The sequence below is a fragment of the Zalophus californianus genome, chromosome 5 (assembly GCF_009762305.2).
Source record: "Zalophus californianus isolate mZalCal1 chromosome 5, mZalCal1.pri.v2, whole genome shotgun sequence".
In the NCBI taxonomy this organism is placed as follows: Eukaryota; Metazoa; Chordata; class Mammalia; order Carnivora; family Otariidae; genus Zalophus; species Zalophus californianus.
In genome coordinates this window covers 58,245,304-58,251,649 of record NC_045599.1, presented here as the reverse complement: position 1 = coordinate 58,251,649, position 6,346 = coordinate 58,245,304, and positions in this window count along the sequence as shown.

Genomic DNA, 6,346 nt, shown 5'->3' with positions numbered 1-6,346 from the left:
GGGCACTTCTTGTAATGAGCACTGGGTGATGTATGGAATTGTTGAATCACTGTATTATACACCTGAAACTAATATAATATTGTATGTTAACTAAATGGAATTAAAATAACTTGAAATTGTTTTTAAAAATTAAAAATAAGTACAAATTCTGTAAGAGGTTACTTAAAGTCCTTCGAAACTCAAACAGTAGAATTGATTACGGTGTCTAATACTCAAATACAGTTTGGTAAGTTTGGCATTATATATTTTCAAAATAATTTATAGAAGATTGATGTGTGAAAACTGAAGTGTACAAGTACATAGAACAATAACTGAAACAGATTTATTTTGCTGAATATAGATAACTGGGCAGGACATTGTAATAAAGATTATTTTCATTTTAGTATTCATTACAGTAATTTACTATTGAATTCTGTTAGTCACATGCCTGAAATTAATGAATATACAATTTCCATTATTTAATACTAGCTGAAAAGCATACTCCCTATAACAACTCCAAGCATTTAGATAACAATCTTAAAAGTGTTTTTCAGTTCAATAAATGTGTGTTCTTTGAAATCAGAGAAACTGAGTCTAAGAAAATTAATTTTCAGAAGTCACAAAGAAAATTAGTGACAGTTGCAAATGAACATCTCCTTTGAGATTGTTTATTTGGGATTAAATTTATACTGTGCATATATATTTATTTAAATCTATAATATGGATTCTTAAAGACACCTGAAAAAAAAATTTCATATTTTGTTCTTTTTCTGGAAAGTTTGGTTTATGTCTTAGGAAAATGTTTTCTCTTATTTTAATCAAAACACATTTTAATTTCAAAGCTACTTCAGAATTAAGAGAACTTATTTAACGTAAAGAAGTAAACAAATTAAGAAAATAGTATTTTTCAAATTCACATTTATCATTGGAGTAAAGGGAATTTCTTGTTGAAGTAGTTTCTGATTTGTGCCATATGAAAACAAATGACTTGGGAAAAACAAGGCTGTAATGCCATCTGGGGGCTTTTAGGGACATCACACTTCATAGAACTAAGAATCATATAGGGTAATTCGAAGCTACCTCCATTTGCCCTTCATAACAATAATTACCATTTATTTTTCCCTTTTCATTGATTTTTACAGTAATTACATGGAAGGAATAATGGCTCAAGATATCCTGTCTTCTACAATCTACATTACCAAGATATTTCTTTCCTGTAGTCTGGCAATCTTTTTTTCCTGTCAAGAGGGAGGATATGTACTACATAAAATGTCTAAAATTTTATGTTACGTTATGAGATTCAATAGGATTACAGGGTAAAACCAAGTTAGAACAAGCTTAACAAAAAGACATATACTTACATGCATCTCTGGCAGTGGAAATATATCCCTTTTTGGTGGGGGATTAACCTCAAAAACTCATAGAAGGGTTGGTCATACCAGCAGAGCCACTTTATCAGGGTAGCATTTGAGAAGTGGTCACCCAGCAACACCCATTTTTGAGGGAGTTCATTTGCATTCATCAATTATAGTAGTCTTAACTGAATGCGTATTGTTTGCTAAATATTTATTGTTAAGGAAAAAGAAAGATCCTCTGTGCTAGCAGGAGGTAATACATACAATACATACGAGATAAAAACATCTAAGAGCTGTTAATGTCCTTACAGCATTTTTATTTGTTTTGTTTTACAACAAAATGTTTGCTTTTAAGAATTCTGAAAATGAGTTTGGTAAATCTGATGCTTTAACTCTATCTTTCCCATTTGGTTGATTTCCAAATCCCTGCTGCTATAAGAAATGTCATATTTAATGAGAAGCTCATTATTCTGTTTGCCAATTTATACACAACCCTTTTTCTTCCTGTTAATTACCAATTAACCCAATATATAGTAAATGTTCAATAAATGTGAATAAATAAGTCAGTATTTTGGAGTTTTCCTAGTTGTCCCAACAAAAAATACATCATAAAGGAAAAGAAAAAAGTGGTTACTTGTGGGATGAAGGATTTGGTCCACTGTTCGTAGGCTGACTCTATTGCCATTTAGGCACATGTTCAGAGGACTCAGTCTAGCTGTTTCAGGGGCATTTAAAAGAAGCAGAATAAATTTGCAATGAAATCTGATCATTTCTTAGACAGTTGGTCACTATTGCTCTCTTAAAGCCTCTGATTAGAGTAGATAAGATTGGTCATCTAAAAATGGACATCTGTAAATTATTTGTAGATTATTTGAACTGTATTACATTACTATGGCAGAGGCTAGTAGTAGTTCTTCAGTATGTCCATCTTTGTCATCAGCAATAGTTTTTATCTGGGCATTAAAATAGAGGCTATGGTCAGCAATCAGACAACAGAAAGAAATAAAAGACATCCAAATAGCCAAGGAGGAGGTCCAACTGACTCTTCACAAATGGTATGATACTATATAATATAGAAAACCTGAATGACTTCACCAAGAAACTGCTAGAACTGACACATGAATTCAGTAAAGTCGCAGGGTAGAAAATCAATATACAGAAATCTGTTGCATTTCTATACAACAATAATGAAGCAGCAGAAAGTGAAATCAAGGAACTGGTCCCATTTATAACTGCATCAAAAACCATAAGATAGCTAGGAATAAACCTAACCGAAGAGGTAAAAGATATGTATTTTGAAAACTATAAAACACTGATGAAGGAAATTGTAGGCGACACAAAGAAATGGAAAAACATTCCATGCTCATGTATTGAAAGAACAAATATTGTTAAAATATCTATCTTACCCAAAGCAATATATATGTTTAATGCAATCCCTATCAAAAATACTACCAGTATTGGGATGCCTGGGTGGCTCAGTCAGTTAAGCATCTGCCTTTGGCTCAGGTCATAATCCCAGGGTCCTGGGATAGAGTCCTGCATTGGACTCCTTGCTCAGCAGGTGGCCTGCTTCTCCCTCTGCCTCCCACTCCCCCTGATTGTGCTTTCTCTCTCTCTCTTTCTGACAAATAAGTAAATAAATAAAATCTTAAAAAAAAACCACCAGCATTTTTTCACGGAGTTAGAACAAACAATCCTAAAATTTGTATGGAACCACAAAAGACCCTGGATAGCCAAAGCAATCTTGAAAAAGAAAAGCAAAGCTGGAGACATTCCAATTCTGGACTTCAAGCTGTATTACAAAGCTGTTGTGATCAAGACAGTATGGTATTGGCACAAAAACAGACACATAGATCAGTGGAACAGATCAGAAAACCCAGAAATGAATCCATCACAAGTATATGATCAACTGATCTTTGACAAAGCAGGAAAGAGTATCCAATGGAAAAAAGACAGTCTCTTCAACAAATGGTGCTGGGAAAACTGAGCAGCAACATGCAGAAGAATGAAACTGGACCATTTTCTTACACCATACACAAAAATAAATTCAAAATGGATGAAAGACCTAACTATAAGACTGGAAACCATCAGAATCCTACAGGAGAACACAGGCAGCAACCTTTTTGATCTCAGCCTCAGCAACCTTTTTTTTTTTTTTTAAGATTTTACTTATTTGAGAGAGAGAGACAAAGATAGCAAGAGAGAGCATGAGCAGGGAGAAGAGAGAGAAGCAGGCTCCCCGCTGAGGAGGGAGCCCAACGCCGGGCTTGATCCCAGGACGCCAAGATCATGACCTGAGCTGAAGGCAGATGCTTAACCGACTGAGCCACCTAGTTGCCCTCCTGCAGCAAATTTTTGCTAGACATGTCTCCAAAGGCAAGGGAAATAAACGCAAAAATGGACTATTGGGACTTCATTGAGATAAAAAGCTTCTGCACAGCAAGGAAGCAATCAATAAAACCAAAAGGCAACTCACAGAATGAGAGAAGATATTTGCAAATCACATATCTGATAAAGGGTTAGTATCCAAAATACATAAAGAACTTAAAAAACTCAACATAAAAAGAATAATAGTCCAGTTTAAAAATGGGCAGAAGACATGAATAGACACTTTTCCAAAGAAGACATCCAGATGGCCAACAGACACATGAAAAGATGGTCAACATCCCTTATCATCAGGGAAATTCAAATAAAAACTACAATGAGATATCACCTCATGCCCATCAGAATGGCTACAGTTAACACAGGAAACAACAGGTGTTGGCGAGGATGCAGAGAAAGGGGAACCCTCTTACACTGTTGGTGGGAATGCAAACTGGTGCAGCCACTCTGGAAAACAGTATGGAGGCTCCTCAAAAAGTTAAAAATAGAACTACCCTAAAATCCAGCAATTGCACTACTAGGTATTTACCCAAAGGATACAAAAAATACAGAGATGAAGGGATACATGCACACTGATGTTAATAACAGCATTATCAACAATAGCCAAATTAGGAAAAGAGCCCAGTTGTCCATCAATTGATGAATAAAGAAGAGGTGGTATGTATATACAATGGAATATTACTCATCCATCAAAAAGAATGAGATACTGCTATTTGCAATGGTGTAGATGGAGCTAGAGAGTATTATGCTAAGTGAAATAAGTCAGTTATAGAAAGACAGATAACCACCTAATTTCACTCATATGTGGAATTTAAGAAACAAAACTAGATGAACATAGGTGGGCAGGGGGGAAGAGGCAAACCAGAAAACAGATTCTTAATTAGAGAACAAACTGAGGGTTACTGGAGGGAAGGTTGGGGGATGAGGATTAAGGAGGGCACTTGTTGTGATGAGCACTGTGTGCTGTATGTAAGGGATGAATCACTAAATTGTACACCTGAAATTAATATTACACTGTATGTTAACTGGAATTTAAATAAAAACTTGAAAAAAAATAAAATAGAGGCTTCAGCTACATTCTTCTAGCCAATGGGTTATAAATGGAAAATGGGAATATCTTGTGGCAACTTTTAGAAAACGGCACATGCCATTTGCCTCTTCTTAATCTCTTCATCTGTTCTGCTGCCTAGAACCAAGGTGCTACTCTCTTGGGCCATAATATAGAGGTCACACAAAAACTATACGGAAGGAGCTAGGATCCTCTGAGTGCTATAACAACCCTGAACCACTTACCAGGGAGAGAAATCAACTGTTATTATGGTACTCATTTTAGGTTTTTACAACTTGCAGCTAAATCTAATATCAACTAATTGCCATGGAAAATAGAGATTCAACTGTTGATGACAGTAACGAAGAATGTATTCCTGTTTTCATATTTTTGTATAATATATAATATGTGTTTTTATCTACTGCATTAAATTTGTCCATCCTCTCAGCTTAGAAGTATAGCGATACTAGTAGAAATGTTGATTTAAAAGAAATGCAAATAAATATAAAAATTCAACCTAAAATAAAAATAAAAATTAAAATAAATTATCCTTTACTAGTAAATTTAAAGCACTTTTCAGAAGTAAATTGGAATATCAGTTTATTACTTTTGGCATTATAAGTTGGAAAAAAAATTGGAAATAATATGTATCAAGAACCATAAGAGAGGCACCTGGGTGGCTCAGTCAGTTAAGCGTCTGCCTTCAGCTCAGGTCATGATCCCAGGATCCTGGCATCCAGCCTTGCGTCTGGCTCCCTGCTCAGAGGGGAGTCTGCTTCTTCCTCTCCCACTACCCCTCCCCCTGCTCGTGCTCTCCCTTGCTCTCTTTCAAAGGAATAATATTTTTTTAAAAAAAGGAACCATATGAATATATTTGCCTTTTGATCCAGCAATTCTGTTTCTGAGAAGCAGTTATAAGGAAATAATCAAAAACACTAAAAATGTTATGTACACAAAGATACTCACTGAAGCATTATTAGTAATAGTAACAAACTGGAACAAATCTAAATGTCCAACAGTACGGAGTGGTTAAATTATGATAATATATATCAGGCAGATTGTCAAATGACCATTAAAAGTGAGGATTACTGGGTGCCTGGGTGGCTCAGTCGTTAAGCATCTGCCTTTGGCTCAGGTCATGATCCCAGTGTCCTGGGATTGAGCCCCGCATCGGGCTCCCTGCTCCGCGGGAAGACTGCTTCTCCCTCTCCCACTCCCCCTGCTTGTGTTCCCTCTCTCGCTGTGTCTCTGTCAAATAAATAAATAAAATCTTTAAAAAAAAATGAGGATTCAACAAATTTATATTTTTTGGCACTTAGTGGCATGTCAATAAGTATTTGTTGAATATGAATGCCTACTATGTTGCAAGGATTGTTCAGGTTATATAATGATGAGGAAAAGTAGTTAGACATAGTCTTGGTACTCATGGAGTGTTTACATTTTATAGCCTTGTCAAAAAGACAGATGATGAAATAATTACATTTCTGGTTGGTGCTATATAGGAAAGGAACATAGTTCTATGAAAGCAAATAGTAAGATAACCTGACATGGAATCATATGTTAAGATGGGCATCATTAATTA